Source organism: Tasmannia lanceolata, unplaced genomic scaffold, assembly GCF_043159265.1.
Source record: "Tasmannia lanceolata isolate RefF3 unplaced genomic scaffold, GAP_Taslan_0.1 ptg001144l, whole genome shotgun sequence".
NCBI classification, from domain to species: domain Eukaryota; kingdom Viridiplantae; phylum Streptophyta; class Magnoliopsida; order Canellales; family Winteraceae; genus Tasmannia; species Tasmannia lanceolata.
The window spans coordinates 15,001-25,000 of record NW_027519804.1 but is presented as its reverse complement, the minus strand read 5'-3'; the positions used below and the strand labels follow the sequence as shown (position 1 = coordinate 25,000).

At 36.0% G+C, this 10,000-nt stretch overlaps 3 non-coding genes across 3 annotated transcripts; 1 reads left to right on the top strand and 2 right to left on the bottom strand.

The window, feature by feature from the left end:
* Positions 1-3,627: 3,627 nt before the first annotated feature.
* On the bottom strand, positions 3,628-3,700 carry TRNAF-GAA (transfer RNA phenylalanine (anticodon GAA)). Its single transcript has one exon. It is a non-coding gene; the product is annotated as a tRNA-Phe (tRNA).
* A 1,728-nt stretch (positions 3,701-5,428) lies between these two features.
* On the top strand, positions 5,429-5,501 carry TRNAT-UGU (transfer RNA threonine (anticodon UGU)). Its single transcript has one exon. It is a non-coding gene; the product is annotated as a tRNA-Thr (tRNA).
* Positions 5,502-6,769: 1,268 nt separating this feature from the next.
* Positions 6,770-6,856, bottom strand: TRNAS-GGA (transfer RNA serine (anticodon GGA)). The gene has a single exon. It is a non-coding gene; the product is annotated as a tRNA-Ser (tRNA).
* Between the last annotated feature and the right edge of the window lie 3,144 nt (positions 6,857-10,000).

Below are 10,000 nucleotides of genomic sequence, written 5' to 3'. Positions count from 1 at the left end.
TCGATTCTACCGATGCAGACTTTATGCAAGAAGATTAGGGGTCTGTTTGAACTTGGATGAGTTAGGAATCCAATCCCCCGACTGATCGCTCTTTGGTGGAACAACAACCCAAATTCATTGTTTCAGAAATAATGAATTGGTCCTAAAGGTATCAACGTTTGTGCTCTCTTCTATTTCTATGAGTGTTTTTGGGGATTTGGTCTGTCGAATTGTTCGACAACGCGTGATTCCATCAGAGCTATCTTCTGTAGATAATTTATGATTCGGCCGACTCTACCATTGTGGTACGCTCCATTGTGTGGGTTTGCTTCAAACGAAACCTCTTTTGATTGTCACGAAACCTAACCCATTGGTTGGTCTTACTAGGTGTTATTACATTAATAAGTATTTCGAGTCATTCCAAATAGCGATTTTGGGTACTAGAAATGGGTCCGAAATAGGATGACTCTTTCAAGACTTTTAACTCGATTTAAATAACTCGATTGTTTCTGGGGGGTCCTGTCGGGATAGTACAGGTCAAAAGTATCTAATTTGGGTATAGGAACCCATGAGTTGTTCTATGTAAGGGTTCCTCATAATTCAACAGATTGAAGATTGAATCAAATCAATTAAGTATAAATCTGGGACAAGGAGAGAGTCTAATTGGTCGATGCATTCTGTTTCTGTTTATGTATTCATATCGAATCAATAGAAACAATGATTCTATACCCCGATCTTAATGAAAAGAATACACCAACGCCAACCGAGTAGAATATACCCTAAATCCCGAGCTAGGCATTCTACTACAAAAGAGAAAAAAAAAAATGAGCCAGACCTCTTCTTTGATTTTATTATATTATTATATTATATTCATTGAATATTTTCATTGAAAATGGAATATTTCCATTTTATTTTCACATAATTATAGATAATATAATTAATATTGAATTAATCTTTTTTTTATTCATTTTTGATGAAAATGAAAATATTCTTTCATTTATTTTTTTTTTTATAGAAAACCCAAGGTAAAGTGAGAGAGTCTTATTTGTACAAGAACATAATATGTCTACACCATATCTAAATAGAATTGAAGAAAGGGTAAGTGGGATTCTATTGGATGAATCTTGAAACGAGGCATGACCCGCAGCAAACAAACTCAACTATGTGGTTCGATCAAAATTGTTGTTTCGACTAAGCAGTTATGGATGAATTGACAATTCCAATTTGAATCGACTAATTCGGTATATTCCACATTCATGAGAGTGCATCTATGTTTCTGCTTTACGAATATGATATTTTCTGGGCATTTCTAATAATATCAAGTCTTATTCCTATTTTAGCATTTCTAATTTCGGGAGTTTTAGCCCCGATTAGTGAAGGACCAGAGAAACTCTCTAGTTATGAATCGGGTATAGAACCAATGGGGGATGCTTGGTTACAATTCCGAATTCGCTATTACATGTTTGCTCTAGTTTTTGTTGTTTTTGATGTTGAAACGGTCTTTCTTTATCCATGGGCAATGAGTTTCGATGTATTGGGTGTATCTGTATTTATAGAAGCTTTCATTTTCGTGCTTATCCCAATTGTTGGTTCAGTTTATGCATGGCGAAAAGGAGCATTGGAATGGTCTTAGCTCCTGAATATTCAGACAATCAAAATCAAAAACAAAGAAAAGATTACATTGAGACAGTTATTAATTCTATTGAGTTTCCGTTACTTGACCAAACAACCCAAAATTCAGTTATTTCAACTACATCGAATGATCTTTCGAATTGGTCAAGACTCTCCAGTTTATGGCCGCTTCTCTATGGTACCAGTTGTTGCTTCATTGAATTTGCTTCATTAATAGGCTCGCGATTCGACTTTGATCGTTATGGATTGGTACCAAGATCGAGTCCTAGGCAAGCAGACCTCATTTTAACAGCCGGCACAGTAACAATGAAAATGGCGCCTTCCTTAGTGAGATTATATGAGCAAATGCCTGAACCAAAATATGTCATTGCGATGGGAGCTTGTACTATTACAGGAGGGATGTTCAGTACGGATTCTTATAGTACCGTTCGGGGAGTCGATAAGCTAATTCCTGTGGATGTCTATTTGCCGGGCTGCCCACCCAAACCAGAGGCAGTTATAGATGCTATAACGAAACTTCGTAAGAAAGTATCTCGAGAAATCTATGAAGATCAAATTGGGTCTCAACAGGAAAATCGATATTTTACTACCAATCACAAGTTTCATGTTGGACGCAGTACTCATACTGGAAATTACGATCAAGGATTACTCTATAAATCTCCATCTACTTCAGAAATACCTCCTGAAACTGAAACATCTTTCAAATACAAAAGTTCAGTATCTTCCCACGAATTAGTGAATTAGGCAGGATGCTTTTGTGCAGAATAACAAACAGCGGGTAAATCTTCATAAATTTCATCGTAAATGTGAAATACTCATACAAATACAAATGTGGGAGAGATCAAGAAGATGCAAGGTCGTTTATCTGCTTGGCTAGTCAAGCATGAGCTAGTGCATAGATCTTTGGGCTTCGATTACCAAGGAATAGAGACTTTACAAATAAAGCCCGAGGATTGGTACTCCATTGCTGTCATTTCATATGTATATGGTTACAATTATCTACGTTCCCAGTGTGCTTATGATGTAGCACCGGGCGGGTTGTTAGCTAGTGTGTATCATCTTACGAGAATACAGTATGGTGTGGATCAACCCGAAGAGGTATGCATAAAAGTATTTGCCCCAAGGAGGAATCCTAGAATCCCGTCTGTTTTCTGGATTTGGAAAAGTGCTGATTTTCAAGAACGGGAATCTTATGATATGTTGGGAATCTCTTATGAAAATCATCCACGCCTGAAACGTATCTTGATGCCTGAAAGTTGGATAGGCTGGCCCCTACGTAAGGATTATATTGCCCCCAATTTCTATGAAATACAAGATGCTCATTGAATGATAAGAAACTAATATTCACTTCTACGACTCCAGATATTCAAGGAATCTTTTTATGTTCTGTTCTAGATGAAACAGAATAACTGGACTCTCATCTCAGTATTATGAATGGGCTACTAAAGGGGCTTCATTGATATTCCCCAATTTGGAAGATATCCATTTCGGATGAGCAAAGCCAATAGGATGAATCAAAAGAGTTCTGCACCATGAACTTTGTACCGCGCACATCACTTAGATGGGCCCCGAAAAGTCACGTAGGAGGGAGTGAAGAAAGAGAAAGTGAAGAAATAGAATATGAAAGAAAATATGAAATTATGAACTCAAAATTCAGAAATGAAAAGGGGATCAGATTTTCTTTGTACTGTATCTGAAATGAATCCTGTCTATTCCTACCCTTCGATTCCTCTCTAGACTAGACTTTTGGGTTTTCAGCCAACTAACTTCAATTCAAATATGTATGAAGTATTAACATTCTTTTTGAGCGAGAGCAGGTACAGTATGAACAAACAAAAAAGAAGAGGGAACAGAATCTAATTCTTTTCTTTACCCATCAAAAAAAAAAATGGGGGATCTAGATATATCCCTAGATGGATAAGTATGTATCATGATCTAGACTATTAACGAATAGAATATGGATCCCGATCCATATCGATTCATTTGTATGAGTATCTATTCGATATATTAACCACGTGCCAGGAACCAGATTTGAACTGGCGACACGAGGATTTTCAGTCCTCTGCTCTACCAGCTGAGCTATCCCGACCATCCCCGACGCATCATCCTACTAGAGGGCTTGGGTCTATGTCAATTAAAGGGACTCAAAAAACATTAGAAAATCTTACCTCAGCCTTGGAATTTCTTGGATCTTCAAAAAGAAGACTTTGTAAGTGTAAGAGTAATGATATGGACTGTGAATGATTCAATAATGGAGATTCCTTGCCATATATGTTCATTTGTACGTAGATCATATCTATCACAAGACTTGTGATAAGAGAGAAAGATTTCTGGTCGGATCCATTTGTGAAAGAGTAGAGTGAGTGAGAAACATAGCTAAGCTCATTTTGAACCACTGACGAAAAAAGAGGATAAATGGTTAGGGAATGGAATAAAATAGGCCTTTTTTTTTTTATTGGGGATAGAGGGACTTGAACCCTCATGATTTCAAAAGTCGACGGATTTTCCTCTTACTATAAATTTCATTGTTGTCGGTATTGACATGTAGAATGGGACTCTATCTTTATTCTCGTCCGATTAATCAGTTCTTCAAAAGATCTTTCAGACTCTGGAGTAAATGATTTGATCACTGAATCTTCGATTCTTCCTTTTGGAATCGATTTAATTTAGCAAGAATTCTGCAATTTTTCATATAAATAATCAAAAAATCCGGATTCGGGTCGTGATTAATCATTTGATATTTAAGTACGTCTATGTACTTAAATAAGGTCATCCTTTCTGGAGTTTTGATAGAAGGATTCCTCTACCAATGTAGTCAACCCCGTTCGTTAGAACAGCTTCCATTGAGTCTCTGCACCTATCCTTCTTTTGATTCTCGCTTTCTGAACCCTTGTTTTCAGAAAACTGGATTTGGCTCAGGATTGCCCATTTTTAATTCCAGGGTTTCTCTGAATTTGGAAGTTACCACTTAGTAGGTTTCCATACCAAGGCTCAACCCAATCAAGCCCGTAGCGTCTACCAATTTCGCCATATCCCCCTTATGAGATCTCGATCTCATTGTGATCCCATCCCCTTCTTTCATTTATGTTGGAACCATTGAATTCATTAGATACTGATTCCTATATCGAAAAAGTGTCTGCTCCTATTTTATTTCTTGCCCATCTTCTTTCATATCTATTGGAGGACCATTCCATTATTTGGTCCAATCAGAAATGATTCTATCATTGATGTATCTGCAATTCAATATGGATGGATATATCCCACATATAGATGTTCCCCCCCCCTCTCATTTTTCCCGCGCAGTTTGGAATACTGGAACGGTCGATATTCATTCTTCTTTTTTTTTTTTTCGTCCTATCTCCTCCCTTTCCGAATGAAACAAAAGGAATATCTCAGTAGGATCTGGATTGCATCCTTATCTTATCCTTTCCTTAGGAACTACACTCTAATAGAAATAGAATTCATATAATCTGCTATAACTGCTATAACTAATAGTTATATTCTATTCTATAATAGAATATAGAATTATTTCATATGTATATAGTATTATTTTGCGTTTTTTAAATTTGATTTGAATGAAAAAAAAAAATTCTAGTGCTAGTGACTACTAATAAATGAAATAATCAAAAATAAATAATCAAATAGAAAATAATCAAAAATAAAATCAAAATTCATATTATATTAATAATTATTAATATTAATTAATATGTTATAATAATTTATAATAATTAATATTAATAATTATTAATAGCTAATAGCTAACTAAGATCCCAATAGTTTCCCGAATTCCTATTCACGCACTATTTCTGTTATATGAGCCCGCTTAGCTCAGAGGTTAGAGCACCGCATTTGTAATGCGATGGTCATCGGTTCGATTCCGATAGTCGGCTTTCTCTATTTGTTCTATTTTTTTTTTTTTATCAGGATTGATCATCTTTCCTTGAGACCAAGGAATATTGAGAAGACCCCCCCCTTTTTTTTCTCCAAATGTCGGGTTACCGATCTATTATGTTATGTCGCGGGAACTTCCAACTATGAATAAAGAATAAAAAACGGATTGGAGCCGTTTGATCTATACAGAACAAATCAAGAAAAGGATCCTTAACTTCCCATATATACAATATACAAAATAATACGGATATTGATACAATTCATCTTATTCCTCTTTGTAGTACTTCAGTGGATTTAGCTTCGTTTATCGTTTAGTTCAGTATTAATTTAGGTTTATTCTGTAAAATGAAATTTCAATAAAATTAAGGAGTCTTTATGTCTCGTTACCGAGGGCCTCGTTTCAAAAAAATACGCCGTCTAGGGGCTTTACCGGGACTCACTAGGAAAAGACCTAGATCCGGAAGTGATCTTAGAAACCAATCGCGTTCCGGGAAAAGATCTCAATATCGTATTCGTCTAGAAGAAAAACAAAAATTGCGTTTTCATTATGGTCTGACAGAGCAACAATTACTTAGATATGTTCGTATTGCTGGGAAAGCCAAAGGGTCAACAGGTCAGGTTTTACTACAACTACTTGAGATGCGTTTGGATAACATCCTTTTTCGATTGGGTATGGCTTCGACCATTCCGGGAGCCAGGCAATTAGTTAATCATAGACATATTTTAGTTAATGGCCGTATAGTAGATATCCCAAGTTATCGCTGCAAACCCCAAGATATTATTACTATGAGGGATGAACAAAGATCCAGAGCTCTGATTCAAAATTATATGGATTCATCCCCCCACGAGGAGTTGGCAAAACATTTGAGTCTTTATTCATCCCAATATAAAGGATTAGTAAATCAAATAATAGATATTAAGTGGATCGGTTTGAAAATCAATGAGTTGCTAGTCGTAGAATATTATTCCCGTCAGACTTGAACCTAACTAAAATAACAAAGCTTTGGACAAGCCCCTTTTTTTTCTTTCGCCGAAGTAAATAGATCTAAGAGGTTTGATCCGGATTTTTCTCCCATTCACGTATTACAAATGGATCAGCGGTGAGATTTTTATTCCTTGTCCATTCTTTCCGTTCCGGTATTTTCCATACCACAGCAATTAGGAATAGAGAATCTATATCAAATAAAGTACGATTGGAATACTCGTATCAATTGTTATTTGATTTGATACATTGTAGTCGGTACCGTTGGTGAATTAGGTGAAGGTACGGAGAGAGAGGGATTCGAACCCTCGGTAAACAAAAGCCTACATAGCAGTTCCAATGCTACGCCTTGAACCACTCGGCCATCTCTCCTACATAATCTTATGATTATGACCCAGAAACCGAGTGAATAGCGAGTCATTCATATTATTGTATTATTGCAATACAGGTATGACCAATCAATTCTAAATAGAAAATAGAAAACTTTTCATTAAAGAAAGATCTTCCCTCGAGGATCGAGGGATAAAAAAACATTTTTTTTCTTATCTTTTTCTTATCTTATTAAAAAGATTAAAAAAAAATAGATAGAATCTATCTATTCATGTTTGTCAAGAAGACGATCCCGTCTTATTCTTAGATTTATACTGGATTAAACCAATGAATTGGAACAAGTCAACTGACCCTATTTTATACTATGGTTACATTTAGACTATTATGGTTCCATAGGAATTCCAAAATTCCTTTCTAGTTTCAGATTTCTCAACAACAATTCCTCTCATGAGCTACCCCACAATCTATTACAAATTCATGAATCGTCCCATGGATTTTTTTGATATTTCGATTGCGTGGTGTATACACACTATGCACAAAAAATGGATGGTTATTCTTATTCTATTTTCATCATGGAATGATTCTATTATTTGATTTGATTTTTTTTTTCTTTGGATCATAATCAAATCAAAACTTCTAGAGTCATCAGAATCTGTAGGAAAAACTTCCTTGATTCCTGAGCTTCGATAAAATAGGAATAGTTCCGTTCATTGGTATACTACTTAATATTTATACTTAATACTTAATTTAAATGAAATACAATCGGATTCAAATATTTCCTATCCATCCCTGCCCCAAAGGGACAATTTGAGTGGAAGGTCGACACCTTTTTTTTTAGAATGAGTCCGTTTGTTTTTATGTGATTTCGTACTATACAATTCCTTTGTTTGTGGGATCATTTTCCCTCTAGGGGTAATGAGAAGAATTATGGAATGGATTGTTAACCATGCCTAGATCTCGGATAAATGGAAATTTTATTGATAAGACCTCTTCAATTGTAGCCAATATCTTATTACGAATAATTCCGACAACCTCAGGAGAAAAAGAGGCATTTACCTATTACAGAGATGGTGCGATTTGATTTTTTTTTATTATTATTTATTTATTATTTATGATTTACCGACCTCAGTCTTACGAGAAAGAGACATGATTCGTAATACAAAGAAAAAAGATTTTTGAAATAAACCTATGCTCGGTGAAGGTGAAATTTAGAGATAGAACAATTCCTTCTGTCGTGTATCCCCGATTGATGCAGCCTCAGATGCTTCAATTGTTGATTTGAGTATTGAGCGAAAGGTTACACCTACAGGTTCTGTATTGTAGGTCAATCCGACTCCACTAGGACCAGACCAATAGGCGGCATAGAGGAAGAAGCACTACACCTAGGAATCAACAACGCGAAAACTTTGTTATAAATTACCCCTTTTCCTTATCGGGATCGGGACTAACAAGAATGGTTGGGACAACAAACATCCATCTCGTTCGTACTTTGGATACCCGTATAACCATCGAAGATCGTTGAAGTGACTAATTCCTGGAAATAGGGGGCGTTGAGGACAAAGAAATTGTTGGAGTTACCATTTCTATCTAGCACCAACATGGTTGGTGTTAAGAAAATATAGACCTCTTGCAGGAAGGCTGGCTAGAGATTTCTTGTAAAAACACCAGCCCCTGTCAGTTCATAATGAGAATATTTCAATCTTTTTTGATTCCATGGATTATTCCCCTTATTACTATGCACAGAAGGGAGGAGCCGTATGAGATGAAAGTCTCACGTACGTTTCTGGAACGGAGATTCTTTGAATAGAATGAACGACCGTAACGGATGTCAGCTCAATCCGAAGGAAATTATGCGGAAGCTTTACAAAATTATTATGAAGCTATGCGACTAGAAATTGATCCCTATGATCGAAGTTATATACTCTATAACATAGGCCTTATCCACACAAGCAACGGAGAACATACGAAGGCTTTGGAATATTATTTCCGGGCACTCGAACGAAACCCATTCTTACCACAAGCTTTTAATAATATGGCCGTCATCTGTCATTACGTGCGACTATCTCCACTATAGAAAGAAGGAAAGAAAGATCAAACCTCCTAGTAAATACTAGAAAAAAATAGGCTTTCTACATATGCATCATTCAAAGCAACGAGTTTTATCAGCTGTAGCAAAGAAAGAGACTTCATAGGAGCCAAATATGAAGAAATAGGTACGGCCTATATATTAGATTCTATGGATAAAGAAAGGATCTAATTGATAGAGGAAGCACCGTAAAGATCAATTAGCGAGGTTTTGGGGCCGATACAATAAGAACTGCTTACTTATGTCATGATATGAGATAAAAGTTAGGAATCAACTTATGTAATAGAGTCGATCTACTAAGGTATTGAGCAGCGGTGTAGCATCAGATCCCAAAGATAGTAAGTCCTTTCTTTCTTTTGGAGGAAAGAAAATCTTTTTCAAAGATTCTATATGAATTTCTATATGAAAATGAAACCGAGATAGTTACCTTTCATAAAATTCTAAGTATAAGGGGAGGATACCTATGCTTCATTCTTCTGAAGGTAGGAGAAAAGATAAAACTGATTTGATTATTGATTCAAATTAGAGTTTGAAACTCATGTAATTCACCTCTTCTATTCTGGTTAACTCGATAAAAAATCGGATCTATTTACGAGAAATCTCATTCAGTTAGATATGGTAGATTAAGATGGGACACCAAAAGAATTGACTGCTGAGCCGTATGAGGTAGGAAACTCTCAAGTACGGTTCTAAGGGAAGGAATCGACCCACCTATTCCGACCGGGGAGAACAGGCCATTCGACAGGGAGATTCTGAAATTGCAGAGGCTTGGTCCGATCAAGCTGCTGAATATTGGAAACAAGCTATAGCGCTTACTCCAGGTAATTATATTGAAGCACATAACTGGTTGAAGATCACACGACGGTTCGAATAAGAACACTCTCTTTTATAATTCATTATAATGTTGGATCCATCAATCAAATAAAATAGATCGTTCCTCCGGGAAGAGCCAATCGAGGAATTTCATTATATCCCTTCTAAGATCGTTCTATTTCACACCGGTACCTCATAGAGATAAACGATACGGATACAGTAAATGACTAATGAATGATCCTTTGATTTGTAATAGAATAATATAATACCTTCCGTGTAAGATTAAG